We start from the raw sequence: 24380 nt of genomic DNA on the forward strand, positions 1-24380 counted from the left end.
TCCTAAATTCTCACATCCTCTCCTGCCCCACAGTGCCCACTTTCCATTGTTCCCACTCCTCTCTATGAGGCCATGCCACTTGTCCTGTGAACTCAAGCTCTTCCAGGCCTCTCAAAACACAGCTCTGGGGAAGCATTGTCCCTTAGGTACCACAGTGCTGGGAAGCACAGGCTGCCTGCACACTGCACACCTAACAGGTGTGTGCTCCACCACATACAATCCCTCAAATGACCTGCTCACCCTGCATGGCTTACAACTTTAGGAAGCACAAGAATAACTATAACAAAAAGTAATACCAAAGCAGTTATTTGCCCTTTCTGTGCACCTCCAATTTCTAAGCCCTTTTGGTACTGACATTCTGATAAATTAACACACATTAGCAGAATTGTTTGCCCCTAAGTTTAAGGTGTTTTCATATGGTAAGGTCAGGATTTTTACAACTAGCACCACCAGAAAAGAAACTACTTGTGAGACAGATGCTTACTTTGTAATGTGTATTACTGAACACAAAACGTTCTTTCTGAATTAGGGAAAACATCAGTTCACAGATGAGGGATGCCCTAAGTCCCACTGAAGACTCCCATCAGGCTGTTTTCCAAACTGCTGGTGCAGCTTGAAGCAGAGAAAAAGAAATGAAGCATATTTTACAGGAAGAGATACAACACTGCTAACTTTATGACAGGAGATGGAAAAGAATCTGAGTGCTCTTTACACAAGCCTTACAATAATAAATATTCTCTCAAATAATGTCTATGCTATAAGCTCTGCAGAGCAAGGACACAAACTGTAGCCCCAGTGAGGTCTTCAGAACAGCCATAGATGCAAAGCACGTTGCAGAAACGATTTTGCAGTGGAGAAAATAAGACACAGCAAATCTTACTGAAGGTCACACTGCATGGGAGCAAGATGAATAAAAAAACCAAAACAAAATAACTCTGTTCCCTAGACTCTAAATGTATTGAGTCCCCATTCCTAAATGGCTCCCTGTAATGACAAAGCTGGCTTCAGAAATTCAGCTCAGTCAGTGACAATAAGCTGTGCTTTCGTCAATACAAACAACCACCTTTCAGTTTTGCCTCTACATACTGTTAACTTTTTATCAGAAAAAGGACAAGGGAGAGAAGGGAAAAAATTACTATGGAAAGATGTTGTCCTGATTAGAGTTAGAACAGAATAATCAGTGATCTTACTTTTTACCTCAGTCTCCTCTCATTGACTGCACTTTCTCTAGTTAATGGCCTATTTTCACATAGTATCTGCTTCTAGTAGTGATAACACTGAATGCTAACAATAGCAAGGAGACTGGCATGCAGAACAAGGTCACTGCTAAATCTTGTGTACCGTGGTGGGGGTGCAAAATAAAAGGTGGCACCTGCAGGGCGCAGCAGACAGTTCAAGTGACCCTAAACTGATCAACAAGATACTCCACTCTATATATGTCATATTCAGTATAATGCTGAGGGATCACAGGGGTCAAGTTCTCTTCTTCAAGTTTCTTTTACAATTCCTAAGTCTCTCCCCTTATTCCTTTTCTTTAGAAAGGGAGAAGAGTTAACAGAGAGCACCCACCACTTGTTTAGTGTTTGATCCAACCCCAATCCTTGACAGATATAAAACCCAGAATTCAGACTGAGTTTTCTCCTCCTTTTTTTTTTTTTTGGTTTTGTTTCTGAAGTGACAACTGATTCTGAAAGCATGACTTTCTGTATTGAGTAAAGCATATGGCTTCTAATTCCAGTTCAAATCAAGTTCAATCCCAGGGTATTAGCACAGTACCCAAAGCCACATATAACCTTTCAAAAATAACCAGGATAATAACCTTGCCAGTTCCACAATGAGTCTTTCCCACCCACTAACTCTGCAAGGAAGGCCCTGAAGTTAACTGTGCTTGTGCCCAGCACTAAAGCTCCAAAGTCACATGAAACTGAAGAGAGACAGGAGGCAGCAGAGGCAGAATTCAGCAGGGCAGAGAGAGGTTACACAGAAACATATAATAAATGCTGTACTTTATGAGGTGAATCTCCTGTAAGACATGATATATATACACAGCTTCAAGTTAATCAGCTGCTGTGAGAGGTGGTCTTTACTCCTATGCATGCCAACCCACTCTGCTCAAATTCCTGTATAATCAACTGACCGGACTGAGGATTGCAAGTCAGGATGTTCTCAAATTGCTCACATAGTTTTGCTTTCTAATTCTATTGAATAAAATAGAATAGATTATTTTGCATTCAAATGTCACTCTCTTAGCATGTATTAGACAATAAGTTGGTTTTGTAGGAGAAAATGATGTAAAGAGGAGCTTATAAGCTCAGGAGCCCATGAATCACTTGCAGGAATTTACAAGCAAGTGTTTATGGGACAGAATTTGTACCACCACCGAAACAGTAAGAAAACCAAGGCTATGCTGATCTATGCAAAAGCCTGGCAATGTACTGTACTGCTTTTACAATTCAACCTCCAAAACATCAACTCGGAAAATACTTCTCTTCCCTGGTTACTCTCACTCAGCTCTCCAACTACAGTTTTATTGTTGAACTGAGTCTCTTATTTCACAAAGAGATGTAGCTTCAATTTCCTGGTTATTAGTTTAAAGATGAGAATTATAAGAAAACTGGATTAATCTGCAAAATAAGGATGAAATCAGAGTTTAAGATAGTCTGCCACACCTGCAGTGCCCAGCTGAGGGGCAAGAGGGAGAGAAACACCCTTTACTCATCACTTCTGAATCACAGCAGTGTTTTGATAACAACGACTCCATTCAAGCCTCTGGTGAAGCTCTCAAACAAACTCCCATTTGTTACATGTGTGAGCTCAAAAACACAATTAAAAAAAAAAAAGGCCTGTATCAGATTGCTGCTCAAGAATCTGTCAGCTCTGATCTCTTTAACAAGGCCTCACAGCCAGAGGGCATGCCATTTGGCACAGTGTGCATTTAGCTCTTTGGGGACCACATCAGCTGATTTAGGTTCAAAGATAAAGCAGCAAAACAAATATACCAACCAAAATTAATAATAAAATGCAAGAGAGCTGTCAGAAAGCACTCACACCCAAGACACAAAGCCCAGAAAGCCCAGTAGAGAAAGAAGAGGGGAGGGGAAGAAAAAAAAACCCACACTGAAAATTGCTCCCTCTTAAAGGAAAATAAAATACCTATGTCCTCTTTTGAGATCAAACTCCTTGGAATCTAACAACATCAAAGAAAATGTTTATAGATTATTTAAGCTCCACCCTGAACTCCTGCCAGGACTGCCTGAATGCAGATTGCAGGAGGTGGCAGTCAGAATGCACAGCAAGGATGAACTGTTTTGCTAGTACAGGCTCCTGTCCTGCCAAAAAAGCATCACTACGTCAGAAAGTGTCATCTGTCACTACGTCAGAAAGTGTCATCTGTGAGGTCAGATAGCTCACAAATCACCAACATGAAGATAAACTTGGATATTCAGTTTCCAAGCAATATACAGTTAATGTGAAACACAAGCCATTTTGTGAGTTATCAGCTGCTAAGCCACACAGTGCTGATGTGACATGAAAGCAAGATAACAATCAGTATGGTGTGGGTTTAATGTCTGATCTCCAGATATTTCTGACGGGTGGAAATGATTATGGTGGATTAGTACAAATGCTCAGGACCTGCGCTTATCCAAAACCAGTGACCAGATTATCTGTATTCTGGGCTGCTGGTACCTTCCTTCCAAGGCACATGGAAGATAAGGGGTGTCATTTGACATTTTTATCAAGAATTTCTGTCACATAAGCTCCTTTCTAGTTGAGCCACAGGTCTTACCACCCTAAAAACCCAGTGTCATGAGTACATTTCTCCAGACCTTTTTATTATTCACAAGATAACCCCTCCTTCTGGAACACCCAGTGTCTGCATCTTGCCTTCACATACAACAGCTCTAATTCAGAGGTCTTTCTTCAGCACTGCCTTTGAGACAGTTACTGCCTTGGGCCCCAAAGGGACTGCAGTAATTGAGTTAGACAGTAATCAGAGAAGGAACCTGATTGATTTTCCAATCCATTCCATTTTAATGGTGTCATCATGAACAAAAAAAAACCCAAAAAACCTCATTAGTTTGCTTGACCATGAGACACTGCAGCCACTCCCTTGTCTGTGCTGGGGTATCTGTATACCAGGCTTCCAGATACAAGCTCATGAAGGCAGAGAACCTGGCAAGTAGCATCAGTGAAATTCAGTGAGCCAACTACAAATTAGCAGAACCTCAGCAGAATGAACACTGGTTGCATTCCACACATTGGATACAAAACTAGTGCGGTAATTACAGCCACAATTTAACACAATTGCCAAGAAAACTCATTTCTGGGCTCTGGGTGTTGCTTCAGCTGGCACCTACAGCCAGTCAAATTCTGCAGTGAAAGACTGCCCAAGGAATACAAAACTGAGGTCAAAGACAGAAGAAACACTGATGGCCCTGCTGGACTGACAGACAGACTTGCAGCCTCCAGACAGTGCTTCAGCAAGTCCCTGTGAAAGCCTCTTTTGGTACAGATGTGTGGTAAACCATAAAACTGCCAGCTGGCCAGCAGGCTTCAGTGTGTCACTCTGATATAAGAGGAAAAGACACGTGTGATGAAGTAATAATTTTTTATTATCATCCCCAGATAGGTGAAACTTCACACCTTCTGCAAGAGCAACAAACTGCAGTCTATGGTAAATAGATCTGCTTGAACTCCTCTTGACTCAGCCTGGTGGAAACGCAGTTGCAGGCTTGAATTTACCCTTCTGACAATACAACTGATTTTGGAGGCACTGTGAAGACACAGATTGGGAAGAGGCCAGCCTGCATTGCCAGGACAGCTGTACAATGAGATGCACAGGGATTCCATGACTCCTGCAAGGCTCCTGCTGTTAGGATACATAATATATCCCTTATACTGACAACCCAGTAGGCAGTGGATCTTTTGTTGCTTCATTTACAGTACCAGACCTAACCAACCAAACAATCAAACACACACATACCACAAACTCAAAAATCTCCCAGCTTTACAGAATCACAGAATGCTAGAGGTTGGAAGAGATCTCGAGAGTTCATCAAATCCAGCCCCTCTGCCAAAATCAGGATCATCTAGGGAAGTCCACACAGGAATGCAACCAGGAAAGTTTTAAAAGCCTCCAGAAAAGGATACTCAACAAGCTTTCCAGGCAGCCTGTTCCAGTGCTCCATCGCCCTCATTGTAAAGAAGTTTCACCTCACGTTGAGATGAAACCTTCTGTGTGCGTTTGTATCCATCATTCATTGTCTTACTACTATGCACCACCAAAAAGAGATTGGGCCCATTCACTTGACATGCACCCCTCAAGATATTGATAGACATCGATCAGATCCCTTCTCAGACTTCTCCAGACCAAACAGTGCCAGGCCTCTCAGTCTCTCTTCATAAAGGAGATGCTTAAGTCCCCTAATCATCCTTGTAGCTCTCCAGTGGACTTTCTCCAGCAGGTCCCTGTCTCTCTTGAACTGGGGAGCCCAAAATTGGACACAATACTCCAGATGTAGTCTCACCAGGGCAGAGCAATGGGGGAGAAGAACCTCCCTAGACCTGCTGGACACACTTTTCCTGACGCACCCCAGGTTCCATTGGCTCTCTTGGCCACAAGGGCACATTGCTGTCCCATGAAGAACTTGCTGTCCACCAGGACTCCAAGGTCTTTCTCTGTGGAGCTGCTCTCCAGCAGAGTAGTTCCCAGTCTGTACTGGTGCCTGCTGTTATTTCTCCCCAGGTGCAGGACCCTGCACTTGTCCTTATTGAACTTCATGAGGTTTGCTCATCCAACTCTCCAGCCTGTCCAGATCTTGTTGGATGGCAGCACAGCCTGACAGGGTGTCAACCAGCTCCGCAGTTTTGTATCATCAGTGAACTTCCTGAGGGTACACTCAATGTCCTCATCAAGGTCTCTAATAAAGATACTGAACAAAACTGGACCCAGTACTGATCCCTGGGGAACACCACTGGCCATAGGCCTCCAAGTTGACTCTGTGCTGCTGACTGCAACTCTCTGAACTAACAGTGTGGCCAGTTTTCAATCCACCCCACAGACAAATCATCTGTGCCACATTTCCTGAGCTTTTCTATAAAGATGTTAAGGGAGAACAGTATCAAAAGCCTTGCTGAAGTCAAGGTATATGACATCCACAACTCTTCCTTCATCTACCCATTTGGTCATGGTTTCACAGAAAGCTATCAGGTTAGTCAAGCAAGATCTCCCTTTGGTAAATCCATGTTGGCTACTCCTGATAACCCTCTCCTTTTCCATGTGGTTAGAGACGGCTTCCAGAATGAGCTGTTCCACCACCTCTCTAGGGATGGAGGTGAGGCTGACTGGTCTGTAGTTGCCTGCGTCTTCCTTCTTGACATTTTTTTTGGAAGACTGGAGTGACACTGGCTTTCTTCCATACATCCGGCACCTCTCCTATTCTCCATGGCTTTTCAAAAATGATGGGAGAGAGGCTCAGCAACAGTACCAGCCAGTTCTTTCAGCACTTGTGGATGCAACCCACTGGGGCCCATGGATTTGTGTGTTTTCAGTTGGTACAAGAGATCTCTAAACCAGCCCTGACTCACTAGTGGAGTGTCCTCCTCCCTCCAATTCTGCTCCCTTGCTTCCAAAGACTGAGGTTCTTGAGAGCTAGTCTTAAGAAAAAAGACTGAGGCAAAGAAGGCATTCAGCAGTTCTCATCTCCTATATCATTCAGTAGTGGACTCACCTTTTCTCTGCACTTCCTTTTGTCATTGATGTACTTGAAAAACATCTTCTTGTTTTCTTCCACTTCCCTGGCAAGACTCAGTTCCAAAACAGCTTTGGCCTTTCTTGTCACATCTCTACAATATTTCTATAATCCTCCCAATTGATCAGACCTTTTTTCCACATATTGTAAACATCTTTTTATTTTGAGTTCCCTGCTTATTGATACAAGTCTCCTGCCTCACTCACATGATTTTTTTTCCAAGGGAATACATTTTTCTTGAGCTTGGAGGAGGTAATGTTTGAATATTAACCAGCTCACTTGAGTCCCCCCTAGCCCACTAGATACTTCTAATTAGAGTTTTGAAGAGGGCCAAATTAGCCACTGTGATGGTTTGAGGCTAACTGGAATATTTTAATGAGAGAAATTAAATCCTCAGCTGTGAGAAGAAAAGAAAAAAAAAAACAACAGTACCCTATATGACCCATTCTTCTGCAGAGAGATGCAACTAGTCAAAATATAGGTAAGACATTTGCTTCTCACACATTTCTCAGCTCTCAGTTCTCTTCTTTCTGGCAGTCTGGTCTCTGTGGTTGCCTCTGCCTTAACTCTTTAATCCAACCTCTTTTTCCTCTAACCTCCTTGTTGTCTTTTTGACATCTCACCTCAGATCTCTTCAGATTTATCACATGAGATATACATGGGTTGATCTGATAATTTCTGAAGGAGGGAAAAAGGGGAGGAAGGGGAGGGAAAGAGAGGAGGAGGGGAAGGGAAAGAGAGGAGGAGGAGGAGGGAAAGTGGGGAGGAGAGGGAGGGAAAGTGGGGAGGAGGGGGAGGGAAAGTGGGGAGGAGGGGGAGGGAAAGGGAGAGAAGGGGGAGGGAAAAGGGGGAGAAGGGGGAGGGAAAGAGGGGAAGAGGGGAGGTTTGGGTCTGGAGCCCTCCTAGAAATCTGATTGTTCTGGCAGGGGTATTGTGTTTCTGTATGACTTTGAACTTGCTTATAACTCTAAGTATTGTGTATATATATATATATATGCTTGTGAATTGTGCTAAGCTGTAAATATAGCTTTATTCCTTAACTTCCAGCCAGCTGAGTCCAGTCTGTGCGATTTCACAAGAGTGGGGGAGCAGGTAATTCCCGAACCATCACAGCCTTCAAAGTCCAAGGTTGAAATTTTACTTATCACCCTGCTTCTTTGTCCAGTGATACTAAACTCTAATATGTCATGGCCCCTTGAGCCAAGATTACCCCAACCTTAACATCTACAACCAATTCTTCTTTCTTTGTTAATACAAGGTCCAGCATTGCACGTCTCCTTGTTGGTTCTTCAACTACCCGTAGGAAAAAGTTGTCATCAATGCATTGCAGGAACCTTTTGGACTGTTCATATTTGGTTGTGTGATCTTTCCAACTAATATCAGGGTGACTGAAGTCACCCATGAGCATTAGGGCACTTGATCTTGAGGCTACTTCCAGCTTCCCGTAGAATGACTCATCAACAGCTTCTTCCTGGTTTGGTGGCCTGTAGTAAATGCCCACAACCATGTCATTCATGTTTGCATGTCCCTTGATTCTTATCCATAAGCTTTCAACATTTTCACCATCTCCCTCTGGGTTAAACTTAATGTATTCTAGTTGCTTACTCACATAGAGAGCAACTCCACCACCTTGCCTTGTCAGTCTATCCATCCTGAAAAGTACACAGTCATCCATTACCACATTCCAGTTGTGGAAGCTGTCCCACCATGGCTCTCTAATCACAATGAGAACATAGCCTTTTGACTGCACCTAGATCTCTAGTCCATCTTGATTGTTTCCCATGCTTCTTAAATTGGTATACAGACACTTCAGAGACTGAGTAGAGAAGCATCTGTTACTATTGTGGTTAACACAACGGTAACAGCCCTAGCCTCTCTGAATGATGTAAACTAGACAAGCTCCCATATCTGCTGTTGGTTGGTTTGCCTTGCAGAACCCCACTTTTGGAGAAAACAGGTTCACCAAGAACAGCAAATATATTCTTCAGGGGCACCTGGGGGAGTTCAGTGGCTACTGGGGCTTTAGTCCTTCCCATACCAATTACAGAGGCATGGTTCGGCACTACCTTCTAGTAACATAAACCAACCCTTTCCTCTGTAAGAGCTTTCAGAAAATCTGCTTTTCAACTCCCTGCCTTCTCCCCACCATGCTATACTCACTACTTGGTAACACAACTCACTCATTTTCACAAAATCACAGAATTTTTGAGGCTGGAATAGACCTCTGAGATCATCAAGTCCAGCCTATGACCTAACATCACCTCATCGACCAGACTGTGTCAATAAGTGCCACATCCAATCTTCCCTTAAACACCTCCAGGGATGGTGACTCCACCACCTCCTTGGGCAGTCCATTCTAGTGTCTAATTACCTTTTCTGAGAGGAAGTGCTTCCTAACACTCAACCTAAACCTCCCCTGGAACAGCTTCAGGCCATGCTCTCTCATCACAAGTTGCCTGGGAGAAGAGTCCAACCATCACCTTACTACCATTTCTCTTCAGGTAGTTGTACAGTGTGATGAGGTCCCCCCTGAGTCTCCTTTTCTCCAGACTAAACAACCCCAGTTCTCTCCACCTCTCCTCATAAGATTTTCCCTCCGGTTCCTTCACCCACCTCTGGACCAAATTCAGCACCTCAATATCTTTTTTGAAGTGAGGTGGCCAGAACTGCACACAGTTCCTGTTCAAACCCAAAGGAATCTCAAACTTTTACACCAAGGTATTCTCTCAGGTTGAAAGCACCAAAAGCCCCTCTATGTTTCTCTGTCTCAGCACAAGACAACTCTGGGAAGGGAAAACCTATAACTTGTTTTTCAGTCTGGCTAAAGGTCAAACACAGAGTATCTCAGTTACCCTAAATCGTGGGAACACAACATCTTTAGTCTCCTCCTTGTAACTGTAATTAACATGTATGGTCTATCATTACTGAATACCTTCAACCGAACCGTAAGAGCAGGACATAAACACAGTTACTTCATGACATGGCAAAGTTTAGTATTCTAAAGGGTAGAATCAGAGCAACAAGTAGAATTGCAACCCTGGATTTCTGCAGAGCTAACTTTGTGCTCTTCAGGGACATGCTTGCAGAAATCCCATGGGCTAAGGCTCTGGAGGCTAAAGGAGCCCAAGAAAGTTGGCTGATTTTTAAAGACCACTTCCTCCAAGCCCAAGATAGGTGTGTTCCCCTGAATAAAAAATCAGGTAGACGCGCTAGGAGACCTGCATGGTTGAACAAGGAGCTCCTGAAGGAAATCTGAGGGAAGAAGGAATCTTACAATTCATAGAGGAAGGGATTAGTCACTTGGGAGAACTATAGAGAAGTAGTCAGAGCTTGTAGGAAAGCAACAAGGAAGGCCAAGGCCCTCTTGGAACAGAAGCTGGCAAAGGAAGTAAAACAGAACAAGGGCTTCTTCAAATACATCAGTAGAAAAAGGAAGAACAAGGAAGGTGTGGGGACTCTACTGAATGAGGAGGCAGCCTTGATAACTGAGGATGCAGAGAAGGCAGAGTTGCTGAATGCCTTCTTTGCTTCAGTCTTTACACCTGAGGCTGAACTCCCCTATGTACTCCAGACCCTGGATGAAGGGGAGGAAGCCTGGAGGAGGGAATGCTCCCCACTGGTCAGTGCAGACTGGGTTAGGGATCAGTTATACAAATTAAACATCAACAAGTCCATGGGCCCTGATGAGATGTGTCCAAGGGTGCTGAGAGAACTGGCTGATATTATTGCTCTCCATCATCTTTGCCAAAAGGTGGCAGACAGGAGAGGTGCCTGAGTACTGTAGGAGAGCCAGTGTCACTTCAGTCTTCAAAAAGGGCAAGAAAGAGATTCCAGGAAACTACAGACCAGTCTGCTGCACCTCCACCCCAGGAAAAATGATGTAGCCGCTTCTGTTGGAGGGCATCTCAGGGCACCTGGAAGAGAAGAAGGTTATCAGGAGTAGTCAGCATGGATTTACCAAGGGGAAGTCATGCTTAACTAACCTGATAGCATTCTATTATGCCATAACCGAATGGGTAGATTCAGGGAAACCAGTGGATGTAGTCTGCCTTGACCTCAGCAAGGCCTTTGACACCATCTCCCATGACATTTTAGTGAGCAAGCTGAGGAAATGCGGGGTGGAAGAGCCGACAGTGAGGTGGGTTAGGAACTGGTTGCAAGATAGAGTTCAGATCAATGGTGCCACGTCCAGCTGGAGAGCTGTGACTAGAGGTGTCTCCCAGGGATCAGTGCTGGGGCCAGTCCTGTTCAACATCTTCATCAATGACATTGATGAGGGCACAGAGTGTCTGCTCAGCAAGTTTGCTGACGACACCAAGCTGGGAGGCTCGGCTGATACAGCTGAAGGCTGTGTGGCCATCCAGAGAGACCTGGCCAGACTGGAGAACTGGGCACAGAGGAAGCAGATGAAGTTCAACAAGGACAAGTGCAGAGTCCTGCATCTGGGGAGGAATAAAAAAAATCCACCAGTACAGGCTGGGAGGTGATCTGCTAGAAAGCAGTCCTGTGCAGAGGGACCTGGGGGTCCTGGTGGATAACAAGTTAACCACGGCATAGCAATGTCCCCTTGTGGCCAAGAAGGACAATGGGATCCTGGGATGTATTAGGAAAAGTGTGTCCAGCAGAATGAGGGATGTTCTTATCCCCCTCTACTCTGCCCTGGTGAGACCTCATCTTGAATACTGTGGTCAGTTTTTGGCTCCTCAGCTTAAGAGGGACAAAGATCTGCTGGAGAGGGTCCAGCAGAGGGCTACGAGGATAATTAAGGGACAGGAGGGCGAAGCTTATGAGGAGACACTGAGGGATTGTCATGGAGGGCCTATAGGCCAGAAAATAGGTTCATTTATGCCTTGCCCTGCCTGGACATGTTTTTCTGCCTAAACCAAAGGTAAACATATTAAATGGATAAAAGGGGCACAACAGACCTGGTGCCATGAAGTCTGGCACTCAGGACACCTGTTTGTATAAGGTGGTTGTAAACATGTTGTGTAAGCCCCCACACGCCTAGCTTGTGCTTCTCTGGTGTAAGCCCATGTGACCTCCATATCTGGGGAAAGTCCAAGCAAGTGGCTTTTGCCTATTATGGTAAGGTTTGGCTGACTGCCAACCTGATTGGTCATTCTAGTGGCCAAAGGGCCACTAATCTCAGCCCACATTCAATAAAGAGGGGTACACAGGTAAACAACGTGCCCAGACTCTCCCTGCATAGCTTGGAAGCCCCTGCTCACGCTCACTTGCAGCTCGGACTCCCTTGCCTGCATACTTCACTTGCAGAGCTCACTTAAGCCTGCCTATATGTATGTGGAGCCCATAGTCTCCCAGCCAGCTGCGCACACTTGCACGGCACTGCTATCAGGACCAGATCCTGTATCGCCTGCCTTTACCTACGGAGCGCAGACTCCCAAGCAGCTGTGCACACCCTGCACGCCTGCTGCCTTATTACTGCCTGGTAAGCATCACTGCCACTGAGTTAACCAGGAGCAGACTCTGAATTGTCTGCACAGGTGATCCGCCTGTCTGGCCAGTGTTACATCGTGCTGAGACAGCACGGCATCCTACTCCTGCACCTGAGGTCCTGCCTAAGAATCCCTGGACAGAGTATCCAGAAGAAGCCAGGAGACAAGGGCAGAAATTACATCCTTTGCCAAGAGGAAAAAGTCAGAGACCATCACTTCCCCACAAGCTGGGAAGATTCTCCTTTACCCTCAAGCCAGGAGGATTCCAGTCCACGGGCAAAGCTCCCCTGAAGTTTGGACACTAGGCATAGGCTGTGACGTAGCCCTGGAGGGTGATTATTGATTAATAAGAGTTGTAAGTAAATGCTTAATGCCTCTGTAATATCTGTTGCTGCTGCCATAGAGCAGAATCAGTTTCCAGCCCACTCTGCTGGATGAATAGTGTACAGACCTCAAGTGGCATTAAGCCATGGGGAAAAATCCTCTGTTTATAGTTTGCATGCTTGCTAGTTACTAATAAGTTACTGTAGATATTCATCCCAGAATGTTTCCATGACCGTGTAGAATCATTTTAATGTAATATACAGCGGTTGGGGGTGGTGAGAGTTCAGAATATTGAGTTTAATAAATATATATTTTTATAGAATATTATCTCACACCAATTAATTTCTCCCCTCCACCAAAATTGGCATAGGCGGCAGAATACCCCTCCGTGACAGGGACCTGGGGCTTTTTAGTCTGGAGAAAAGAAGACTTAGAGGGGATTTGATCAATGTTTATAAGTACCTGAAGGCTGGCCAGGAGCGGGGGGGACAGGCTCTTCCCACTTGCTCCCTGTGATAGGACAAGGAGCAATGGGTGTAAGTTGCAGCAAAAGAGGTTCTGCCTCAACACAAGGGGGAACTTCTTTACTGTAAGGGTCACAGAGCACTGGAACAGGCTCTCCAGGGAGGTGGTGCAGTCTCCTCCTCTGGAGACTTTCAAGGCCTGTCTGGGTGTGTTCCTCTGTGATCTGTGTTAGATAGTATTGTCCTGCTCCGGCAGGGGAGTTGGACTTGGTGATCTCTTTGGGTCCCTTCCAACCTCTAACATCCTATGAACTTCCCATACCTCAACATCCACCCATTGTCCCTTGTCCTGCTGTTGGCATCAACAAGAAGAGCCTGACTCTTGGCACGCGTCCTTTATGTACTTATAAACACATGACAGTAGAGGTTTAATACTGCCACAGTAAAAGTTTATCCGAACTGTCATCAGAAGAAAGCTGTCAGCAAGCTCTATGAAAGCATAAAACCTCAGGTAAGGTCTTGTGTTCACCGATTCTTGCACATTTGTATGAAGGTTCAGAGGGATAGAATTTACTGGGCTTGTAAAAATGTGCTCCTTAGCTGCGTATGGCAGCTTCCTTTTGCCTGCATTCAGACAATGTCTTTGATTCACAAAAAAAACTCCACACAGTGTAAAGCCAGCAGCATATTTCCCAGGCCTTGCAGTTTCTAACCTCTAGTTCCCTATTTCTTTTGTGTGCTTGACATGAGTAAGTCCCCCACACTCAAAATAAAATATTCACATTTTTGCTTGCTTGGCTATTAGGAGTAAGCTTTAAACACAGTCCAAACTTGCCACAAAAAAAGGGAATGAAAGCAATATAAGCAAGCTATAAATTTGGCCTAGCAAGGGCAAAATAAGTAAAAACAATTAAAAGGGAAGAAGAGTGGAATAGGAGGCAATGGTATGACTTGAGGTCTATGGAGATTACAAAGGCTTGCTAAGACAGTAGCTTGAAGGATGGGATTTTGCAAGACAGAAACAAATGCAAAGTCTTACTAAACCTCCACAGCCACCTGTGCACTAAAAATAATCATCCGTTTTTTCACAAGCATAGAGCAGAAAGAGATCTCAAGAGGGTACTCAGTAAGGAAGGCTGCCAAGGCTCTCCATACATCAGAAGTGTCCTGAACAGCCTTCACCCACTGACCTTCAAATTGTATCTGAGGTCAGGTCACGACCTGAATTATGTTACAAGTATGCTCTGCCTTGATGGCTGGACTTTGGACTCTTCTCTTGACTATGGATTCACCTGGTGATCACTGTACTGTTGACTATTGTTGATGAGCATGTTGCCTGTGATGGAGGAGGATGGTGGATGGAGATCCCATATATGGTGGCGTGAGGGCAACTCCAGCCTACTGGGATTCTTATAGCCTAGATGGGCTTCAGCAGCTTCACACACTAGTTAGCTTTCAATGCATGAAGGATGTGTAAGCAAGAACAGTCTGTTAGGGAAAAAGTGAGTGTTGGCTATTGTTAAACTTCCTTGTCTTAACGTGGGTGGAATTTTTCAATATTCTCTCAAACCATCTGTCTGTAATTGTTACAAAATCAGAGTGACATTGGCAATGCATGCCATTTTGGCTGCCGAGCCGAGAGAGTGAAAAGCTCCGCGGGGGTTGCTGCCGGGTTCGGTTTTGCTGCTCCGTTCTGCTGCTCTCCGTGGTTCTGAGACACGGTAAGGTAAGCAGAGGGGACGGCTGGGCTGTGGTCTCGCGATACAGCGTGAGACTGTGACGGGGCTGGTGACGTCAGCCGCGGGAGATTTAAAATCCCGCCGCGTGCCGCGCCGGCCGCCATTTTGGCTGCCGAGCCGAGAGAGTGAAAAGCTCTGCAGGCCTAGCTGCGGCTGGGAGATTTTTTTTTTTTTTTTTTTTTCCTCTTTCTGACTGTCAGTATCTCTGTGCACTATGCCTGTCACTCGTGCTACAAAGGGCAGGAGGAGCGTGTGCACACAGACTGATGTGACCTGGGAAAGCACAGGAGTCCAGGCCACTGGATGCAGGGAGTGCTACAGCCTCTCACTTGCTGCTGAAGGGGAGGGGGAGAACAACTGCACCAGGTGTGAGCAGGTGAACTTCCTTCTCACCTTGGTGGCGGAATTGAAAGATGAAGTGGCCGAGCTGAAGGACGAAGTGTCCAGGCTCAGGTCAATAAGGGAGAATGAAAGGGAGCTGGATCTGTGGGTGCAGGCTCTGCAGATCCCCCCTGCTAAGGAATCTGCCCCTGGAAACAGTGAGGGATGGGTGCAGATCCCTGTCAGGGGAAGTAAGGGAAATCCTACCCGGCCCTCTCCTTCTCCTCCTCTGCCCTTGCGCAACAAGTATGAGGCGCTGCATGCAGAGGGTACAGAGGGTGAGAGCAATGAGGATCACCCCACTGAGACATTGCCTAGGGTGGAGCAGTCACCACCAACTGTGGTGACTAGCTCCACAAAAAACAAGAAAAAGAGAAGAGTTGTAGTTGTCGGGGACTCCATCTTGAGGGGGACAGAGGGACCCATTTGTCGTCCCGACCCGTCTCACAGGGAGGTCTGCTCCCTTCCTGGTGCCCGGGTTAGGGACATCACCAGGAGACTCCCAAACCTAATCCAGCCCTCTGATTATTACCCCTTGTTGGTAATACAGGCTGGCAGCGACGAAATTGAAAAGAAGGGGACCAGGGCAATTAAAAAGGAATTTAAAGCCCTGGGGAAATTGATAGATGGGGCGGGAGCGCAGGTGGTGTTCTGCTCAGTTCCCTCTGTGGCAAGGGAGTTCACAGAGAGGAATAGCAGAACCTACGATATCAACAAATGGCTGAAGGGATGGTGTGAGCGGCGGCGTTTTGGGTTCTTCGACCATGGGGGAACTTTTACTGCACCGGACCTGCTGGCTTGTGATGGGGTGCAGTTATCTAGGAAGGGCAGGAGAGTCCTGGCAATGGAGTTGGCAGGGCTCATTAGGCGGGCTTTAAACTAGGTCTGAAGGGGGTGGGTGAGGAAATTACTCTCTCTGAGAAGGAGAGAGATGGAAGGAAACTAAGGACAATTAAATCGAGAGCCCAGCTGAAGTGTATCTACACCAATGCACGCAGCTTGGGTAACAAACAGGAGGAATTGGAAGTCCTGGTCCACCAGGGGGACTACGATGTAGTTGCCATTTCAGAAACTTGGTGGGACGACAGGCATGACTGGGCTGTTATACTGGAGGGATATAACCTTTTCAGGAGAGATAGGCAAGGGAGAAGAGGAGGAGGGGTGGCCCTGTATATTAGAGAGTCACTCCATGCCATTGAGCTAGAAGTGAGGGATGAAGGGGTAGAGACCTTGTGGATTAAAATCAGAGGGAAGACTAATAAATCTGACATCCTGGTTGGAGTCTGTTACAGACCACCCAACCAGGATGAGGGAACAGATGAGATATTTTACAAACAGTTGGAGGCTGTCTCAAGATCTTCAGATCTTGTCCTTGTGGGTGACTTTAACCTGCCAGATATCTGCTGGGAACTTAATTCAGCAGAGAGGAGGCAGTCCAGGAGATTTCTGGAGTGCATGGAGGACAGCTTCATGACCCAACTGTTAAACGAGCCTACTAGGGGTCAAGCTCAGCTTGACCTGCTGCTCTCCAACAGAGAAGGGCTGGTAGGAGATGTGATAGTGGGAGGCTGCCTGGGGTGTAGCGATCACGAGTTAGTGGAGTTTTCAATATACAGGGAGGTAGGGAGGCACTTCAACAAAACCTACACCTTGGACTTTAGGAGGGCAAACTTCAATTTGCTCAAGGAACTTATTTCCAATGTCCCCTGGGCAGCAGTTCTTGAGAACAAAGGGGTCCAGGATGGTTGGACTTACTTTAAACAGGAGCTCTTGAAGGCACAGGAACTGGCAGTTCCCACGTGCCGAAAGATGAGCCGCAGGGGGAGGCGACCAGCCTGGATGAGCAAAGAGCTCCTGAAGGAAGTGGGGGAGAAAAAGAGGGTGTATCGCCTCTGGAAGGAGGGGAAGGCTTCTCCTGATGTGTTTAAGGAGGTAGCCAGACTATGTAGGAGAAAAATTAGAGAGGCTAAGGCTCAGCTAGAGCTTAGGCTGGCCACTTCCGTGAAAGCTAACAAAAAACACTTTTATAAATTTATCAATGCTAAAAGGAAGGGCAAGAAGACCCTCCACTCCTTACTGGACCAGGAGGGGAACACTATAACTGATGATGAAGCAAAGGCAGAGGTCCTGAATGCCTTCTTCGCCTCAGTTTTCAACAGTAAGGAGAGAGGAGGAGGAGGCAAATGGCCTCTTAAACTGGGGGATGGGGTCGGGGAGCGGTGTGTTCCCCTGGAAATTCATGAGGAATTAGTTCAGGACCTGCTGAGCCATCTGGACACCCACAAGTCCATGGGACCAGATGGGATCCATCCCAGGGTGCTGAGAGAGCTGGCAGCTGAGCTGGCCAAACCACTCTCCATCATTTTCCAGCAGTCCTGGCTCACCGGAGAGGTCCCAGGAGACTGGAAAATGGCCAACGTGGTCCCCATCCACAAGAAGGGTCGGATGGAGGAACCTGGGAACTACAGACCTGTCAGCCTGACCTCAGTGCCAGGGAAACTGATGGAGCAGGTTCTCTTGGGGCCAATAACTGCGCACCTGAGGGATGGCAAAGATCTCAGGTCCAGCCAGCATGGGTTTAGGAAGGGCAGATCCTGCCTTTCTAACCTGATCTCCTTCTATGATCAGGTGACCCGCTTGGTGGATGTGGGGAGGCCTGTGGATGTGGTCTATCTGGACTTCAGGAAGGCCTTTGACACTGTCCCCCACAGCAAACTGCTGGCTAAGCTGTCAGCCCGCGGCTTGGATGGTAACACTCTGTGCTGGGTTAGGAACTGGCTGGAGGGCCGGACCCAGAGAGTGGTGGTGAATGGTGCCACATCCAGCTGGCGGCCAGTCACTAGTGGTGTCCCTCAGGGATCAGTGCTGGGCCCCATCCTCTTTAACATCTTCATAGATGATCTGGATGAGGGCATCGAGTCAGTCATCAGCAAGTTTGCAGATGACACTAAGCTGGGGGCAGAAGTGACTGAGCTGGAGGGCAGAAGGGCTCTGCAGCGGGACCTTGACCGCCTGGACAGATGGGCAGAGGCCAATGGGATGGGGTTCAATAGCTCCAAGTGCAGGGTGCTGCACTTTGGCCACAACAACCCCATGCAGAGATACAGGCTGGGGTCGGAGTGGCTGGAGAGCAGCCAGACAGAGAGGGATCTGGGGGTACTGATTGATACCCGCCTGAACATGAGCCAGCAGTGTGCCCAGGTGGCCAAGAGGGCCAGTGGCATCCTGGCCTGCATCAGGAATGGTGTGGTCAGCAGGAGCAGGGAGGTCATTCTGCCCCTGTACTCTGCACTGGTCAGACCACACCTCGAGTACTGCGTTCAGTTCTGGGCCCCCCAGTTTAGGAGGGACATCGAAATGCTTGAGCGTGTCCAGAGAAGGGCGACGAGGCTGGTGAGAGACCTCGAGCACAAGCCCTACGAGGAGAGGCTGAGGGAGCTGGGGTTGTTTAGCCTGGAGAAGAGGAGGCTCAGGGGTGACCTTATTGCTGTCTACAACTACCTGAAGGGTGGTTGTGGCCAGGAGGAGGTTGCTCTCTTCTCTCAGGTGGCCAGCTCCAGAACAAGGGGACACAGCCTCAGGCTGCGCCAGGGGAAATTTCAGCTCGAGGTGAGGAGAAAGTTCTTCACTGAGAGAGTCATTGGGCACTGGAATGGGCTGCCTGGGGAGGTGGTGGAGTCGTCGTCCCTGGGGCAGTTCAAGGCAAGGTTGGATGTGGCACTTGGTGCCATGGTCTAGCCTTGGGCACTGTGGTAAAGGGTTGGACTTGATGATCTGTGAGGTCTCTTCCAACCTTGGTGATACTGTGATACTGTTATTTCCACACCACAGTTTACACTATGCCATGTTTACTACCATTTAAAAACAAGAATCTCAATACTGTACTTTCTGTTCCTCTTTATAAAAAAACTGTGGTTTTAGACAATCAACACAAAGAAACAAAATGTTTTTTAAAAATGCCCATTTCAAGTATATTAATTAATTTTAAAACCGTACTGGAATTATACACCACTAGTTCCTAGTCCTCCCATTTTATGGACTTAATCATTAAAGTGGATGCTATGTTCCTACATTTTTCATTAGTCAATTGATTACAACTAGAATATTTTTCTACTATGAAGCTGCATCTTTAAAATACTCTTTCATGCAGAGTAAGCCCAGGACCTCATAAACATCCTACTTAACAGTACAGGCAAACACAGGAACAAAAGCTGCCATCTTTGCAATCAAATCTACCCTGTAATAAAACTAAAGTTCTGTCAGGAAAGCTCAAATATTTTGAACAAGATTAACATCTTCATTAGAGACTGCAGCTGAAGACAGAAAGGATCAGGGTACTGAAAACTGCAGGGTGGCCAGTTATGGGGTTTGGAGTTTGAGCTAACTTGGAGAGTACTTTCCCCAAATTTGCAGACAGTAAAACTTCCAGTAAAATGGATTCAGCTGCTGAAAATGGGATTAATTTGTTGTTATTAACATGGAAACTATTTATATTTTGAAGACAGAAATAGTTTTCTCCTTGAAGAAATTCAGTTTTGAAGTCCACTTCCAGTTTCTAACAAAGGGAAAGCACATGGATAATCTTCACATAAAAATTAATGGAGTTAGTCTTGTGTGTCATTTTACCAGCTTGTGTAAGTATGTATATGATGAAACAATTATGAAACTATTTCTGTTTCACTTATAGCAGTAAGATGCAAGGTCAGAAATTATCAGAACTGAGACTCAAGAAAATACAAGTATTCAAAACACTGTTTATCATGGAACTTAACCTAAAGCAACACTAGTGTTTTCAGGGTTTCTTTTTATTTGTTAATAAATTATTGACTAGGCCCAAATAAGTGAAATGAAATCAGAAAATCCTAATAATTAAAAAAATATATCAACTGTCAGATTGCCTTGTCTCAGCTGGAATAGAAAGAACAGAATTACCAGAAGAGTGAAATTCTCTTGAAGTAGAAACATGCATCAGCCTGTATAGCAAGGTGTTCAGTGTGGAAAAGAACCCACTTCTCTCCGTCTAACCTGGTAGAAAGGTATTCAACCCTAAAAAATACATTGCAAAAACCACAATAACTTGACTGACCACTAGCATACAACAACATAGCCACTTATCAACCATAGTTCTTTTAACACGGTGGGACCTGTGCTTTTCTGAAATGTTTTGTGTTAAGACTTGTTCAGCAAAAAAGTACACCAAAATGCTTTATGAGCTATAAGCATATACATTTCTATGCGTGCCCCTGCAAGCTTGCCCACACTAGGAAAATGACAGTCATGACACCACAATTACCATTGTAGTGAAGCTGTGCATTAGCAAAAATATTACTGAGTATCACCAGATTTGCCCACACCTCTGTGCTTTTTTTTTTTGCCCACACCATTTCAGGCAAGCTCACAAACACAGCTGAACTCTGCCTATACAGATAAACCAGCTCATGGCACTTGCTGTAATACGGAGACTTGTTTTCCACAGGCTAGCAATTACCTCAAGATAAAACATAGCTGTTCTTTCAAAGTGTACTGAAACTAAGTGAAAAATTCTGCGATCAAAATGGGAAGGGACTGCATTACTAACCATTGTATAAAGAGCTAATGCAAACAACTGCTCAACAAAATAGCTGCAAATGTCCTCCTTTATCCTGCCATACATACTATCTCACATTAAGAAACACAACTGAGAACAACAGATAAAGGAAAGAAAGCAAACGGAGAGGCAATTAATCAAGTAAACAACTTGGGAATGACTGCTGGAAGAAACAGGTTAGCAATAGGAGAGAGAGGAAGGGGAAAATTTGGCAGTAGCCTGGGAGACTGTTCCAGGAATAATTACCCTAACACCTCAGAAGAGACACCTTAACTTCTATCCCCTGCTCTTTATAGAAATTCAAAACAGAACATAGATCAGTGGGAGACATTTGATGACTGTGCTATGTGCTCTCCCACATAACCCACACCCTCCCTGCCCCAGGGAGCCTTTACACAAATATATCCTACACTTAAATTTTTAGTACAAAAATGATCACTTACTCTGAAACACGGCATGCAATAAGGACTCCCCAAAAAGCACCACAGAAAGGCTGAAAAGCTATAACACAATAAAACTGAGAGAGGTTAACTTCTCCATTTGTCCTTTCATTGGCCTTTTTTCCCCCCAGTTCAAAAAAGGAGAGTCTCTGCTTAAGTTCAGGTTATACGTGGTGGGGAATGAGAAAGGAAAATTATGCTTCCTTTGTTGTATGATACCTAAAACTTTGCAACTACTTGTCAGGAAGAAGGCATCACACTGGACTGAAAGTAGCTTTTGAAATGGCAAGCAGTAAAACAAATCCCTTTGAGGAATATTTTGCATTAAAGATGACTTCAGATTTGCAGTGAAAGATTGCAGCACCAGCTATATTCTGAGAACAATGTGTGCTCTCTGTCGGCCTTTGTGCCTGGCTCGCTGACTCTACAGTGAGCTGCTATTGCCCTAAGGGAGTATTAGATAATGAAGAGCTCAGAGTTTTCCTTTCACTTCATGCCTGGGCTCAACTTAATGTGTGTAAGCAGGATTAGTCTGCAGCTTTTCCTTCTTCCCTCTCCTATTTTCCAGCAACCCAAGATCATTTTTTATAAATGAGCAGTTTGAATTGCCTCACTTGAAACAAGCTTATTGAATCAATCACCTTCTTTAGAGTGTTTCAGGCACTAAACAGAGGTTCCCCAGCTTTCAAACGCACCCAAGTACTTCTACTGCACTAGGTAACTCCATCATGAAGCATCATCAAATAGGCACCACACAATGTGGCTACTACTCTAGTACCTGCTCCCATTCAGCTCTCTACTATGGGTGGCACTTCATCCTGCTAGAAGAAAACTTAAGCGAGGTACAGGTGTGTGGAATGAGGTATGACAACTAAGACACTGATATACATGCTTCAGCAGTACCAGTCTGCCTCTGTCATGCTGCAGCATTTTACTAGAGTGCATAAAACAGCTGTTTCTGAATGAAGAACAGAGGTGAGGTGAACGGCTTTTCATTGTGTTTTATCTAAGATGAACAGACTTGATACATCATTTCTGGGTGGAATAAAACCATTCTCCATGAAAACAATACAGAATGTTTTACTGAAAGATCACTTGTATTTTTTCAGGAAATTCTTTCAGATTGTTGAAGCAGACAAGCCACATAGGAGGTTGTCTTGTAATTCCAGTGGTGAGGTAATACCCAGAATTCCTGCAGTTAGCAGTAAGTCAAATGTGACAGGTTACTCTAGCTTTGTGTTACTTAATCCTGTCAACATACACTTTTTATTATCTCTTTGTGATTCTTCAATTGAATTGTCTATAGAAAGGCCAGATCCTAATGCAATATGGAAAAAAATTCACTGTAATTTCAGTTAACCTGAAACATATGACATCACTTAAGCAGAGACCACCATCCTTCTCTCAAGACCACCGTTCTTGCTCTTAAGAGCAAGCTAGGAACCAAAGAGAGACGGCAGAATAGGGAAAAACTTTGTCTCCTTTTCCATTCCACATTTTAGAGGGAAGATTTTAGACAGCAGGAGCTACATCTACACAGCTATGAAACAGCTTAACCAATATTCATTACTGCAGGAAGAAAACACATAGACCCTTAAGAGAAGAGGTCCTGTGAGAGGTTTCTGATCCAGGCCAAGCTCTGCCTACATCTGCAGTGCTTCGCCACATTGCAGAAACAATCTGTACTATCTGCAAGAACTTGATTGAATAACTATTTAACATTTTTAAAGGTCCAAATTCTGTTTATTACACCTTGGCCAGAAGACTGGCAGATGTATTTTAGCTCAAGGATCAAGAAATTTCTCAATGACAAAAAGTCCTTAGTGTTCTGAGTATTATTTCCCAAGGAACCAAAAAGTGGACATCAAACAAATTAACCAAAGGGTCTTCTTTTACTCATTTACGGTGAAACAAAAAAAGAGTATAAAAATTTTAATTTCAAAGCTTTTAATTTGCTAAATATTAACTTAACTAGCTTTGCTCCTGAGATGCAAATGAGAATTTAGATTGCTGTGTGACAAACCACTAGAAAATGTGATTGCATTAATCCTCAGGGAACATACAAGACACCATCTGATTTTACAATGTTCAACCTGTAACAGTTTTAACCTTTACAAGGATTTCATCAGTTACCAATAGTGATGGTATCTGTTCATCTCCCATCCAGTTGGGTACCCAAGGCCAAGTAACTACAGAGGATCTTGCTGGTACATATCTGAAATGCAGTGTAAGCAGTAGCCTATGTGAAGGTGTGCAGCTACAAACAGCTACCTTGCATTATTGAAGTGCATCTGTGAGACATCAGCTCCTCACAGGCCAGATTTCATCCTCTTCCAGCACACTGCAGAACCTGAATTTAACACAGCAGCGAGGCTGGATGCAAAGACATGGTAATAGGGAGGGAAAATGAGAGCAGAGGGAGGAGGAAAAGGAACTAACAAAGAGCTTAATGAGCAAGGCACTGGCACTGGCTAACAGTCACTGAAGAGCAGCTTCTCCATCCTCCTCTCAAAGCTTTGTCCTTGTAGACTGGTCAACAAACTATGAAAGAAATCCATGTTTTCTTGGAAGAACCTAGGTAACAATTAGATAAGGAAAAGGAAAGATAAGCATAAAGGTGCAAATTCCTACCTTTAAAAGCAAAATCCTCAAGCGAAGTTACTCTCTCAGGAAGTCTGACAGTCAACTACCCGAGGAAAGACAGGAGCCAAAAGGAACACATGAAAGCCTGAGACATGCTCTTCACAAAAAATCATACATAAAGTGAGCTGCTAAGGGCAGCTGGGCTGCACAGTTGGTAGATGGCTGAACCATTAGTAGCAGTGGCTGTGTTCCCTTTACTGTGTTGCCAAAATCTGTCACATCAATTTGGGAACTCAAACATGTTGAAATTTTAAGTGCAGACAAATGGGAAAATGTAAATAAATGTATGCTGAAAAAGATCACGTCACTGCTGAGCATAAGCACCATTAAACACTAGCTGGTATATCATGCTACAGCTACAGGCTGGTGGTTGGGCAAAGCACAGTCCCACACAGTCCAACAGCACAGATCTCTTATCTCCAGAAACTCCCATGCCTTACAGCTCCTCTCTGAAAAGCTCCCATGTCACTTCCTGAAATCCCAGGAACAACGAGGAAAGTAAGAAAGCTGGAGTTCAGGGGAAGGCAGAGAAGCATGGTCCGATACTCAGATTATCACAGTATATGGCAGACTAGAGAGAGATGCTCCTTCAGG

At 45.1% G+C, this 24380-nt stretch overlaps 1 protein-coding gene across 5 annotated transcripts in view; it reads right to left on the reverse strand.

Moving 5' to 3' along the window:
- The window catches only part of NDST2 (N-deacetylase and N-sulfotransferase 2), a 159457-nt gene that overhangs the window by 26822 nt on the left and 108255 nt on the right, over nucleotides 1–24380 (reverse strand). The window contains exon 2 of one of the 5 annotated variants that reach the window (XM_064144935.1): nucleotides 10599–10666. The exons of 2 other annotated variants lie outside the window; for them this stretch is intronic. The gene's annotated coding sequence lies outside the window, so the exon portion shown is untranslated. Of the gene's footprint in view, nucleotides 1–5318; nucleotides 6380–10598; nucleotides 10667–21146; nucleotides 21205–24380 lie in introns of those variants that run through there. 2 more of the 5 variants (XM_064144934.1, XM_064144937.1) reach the window with 2 other exon arrangements.

The sequence above is a fragment of the Pogoniulus pusillus genome, chromosome 6 (genome assembly GCF_015220805.1).
Source record: "Pogoniulus pusillus isolate bPogPus1 chromosome 6, bPogPus1.pri, whole genome shotgun sequence".
NCBI classification, from domain to species: Eukaryota; Metazoa; Chordata; class Aves; order Piciformes; family Lybiidae; genus Pogoniulus; species Pogoniulus pusillus.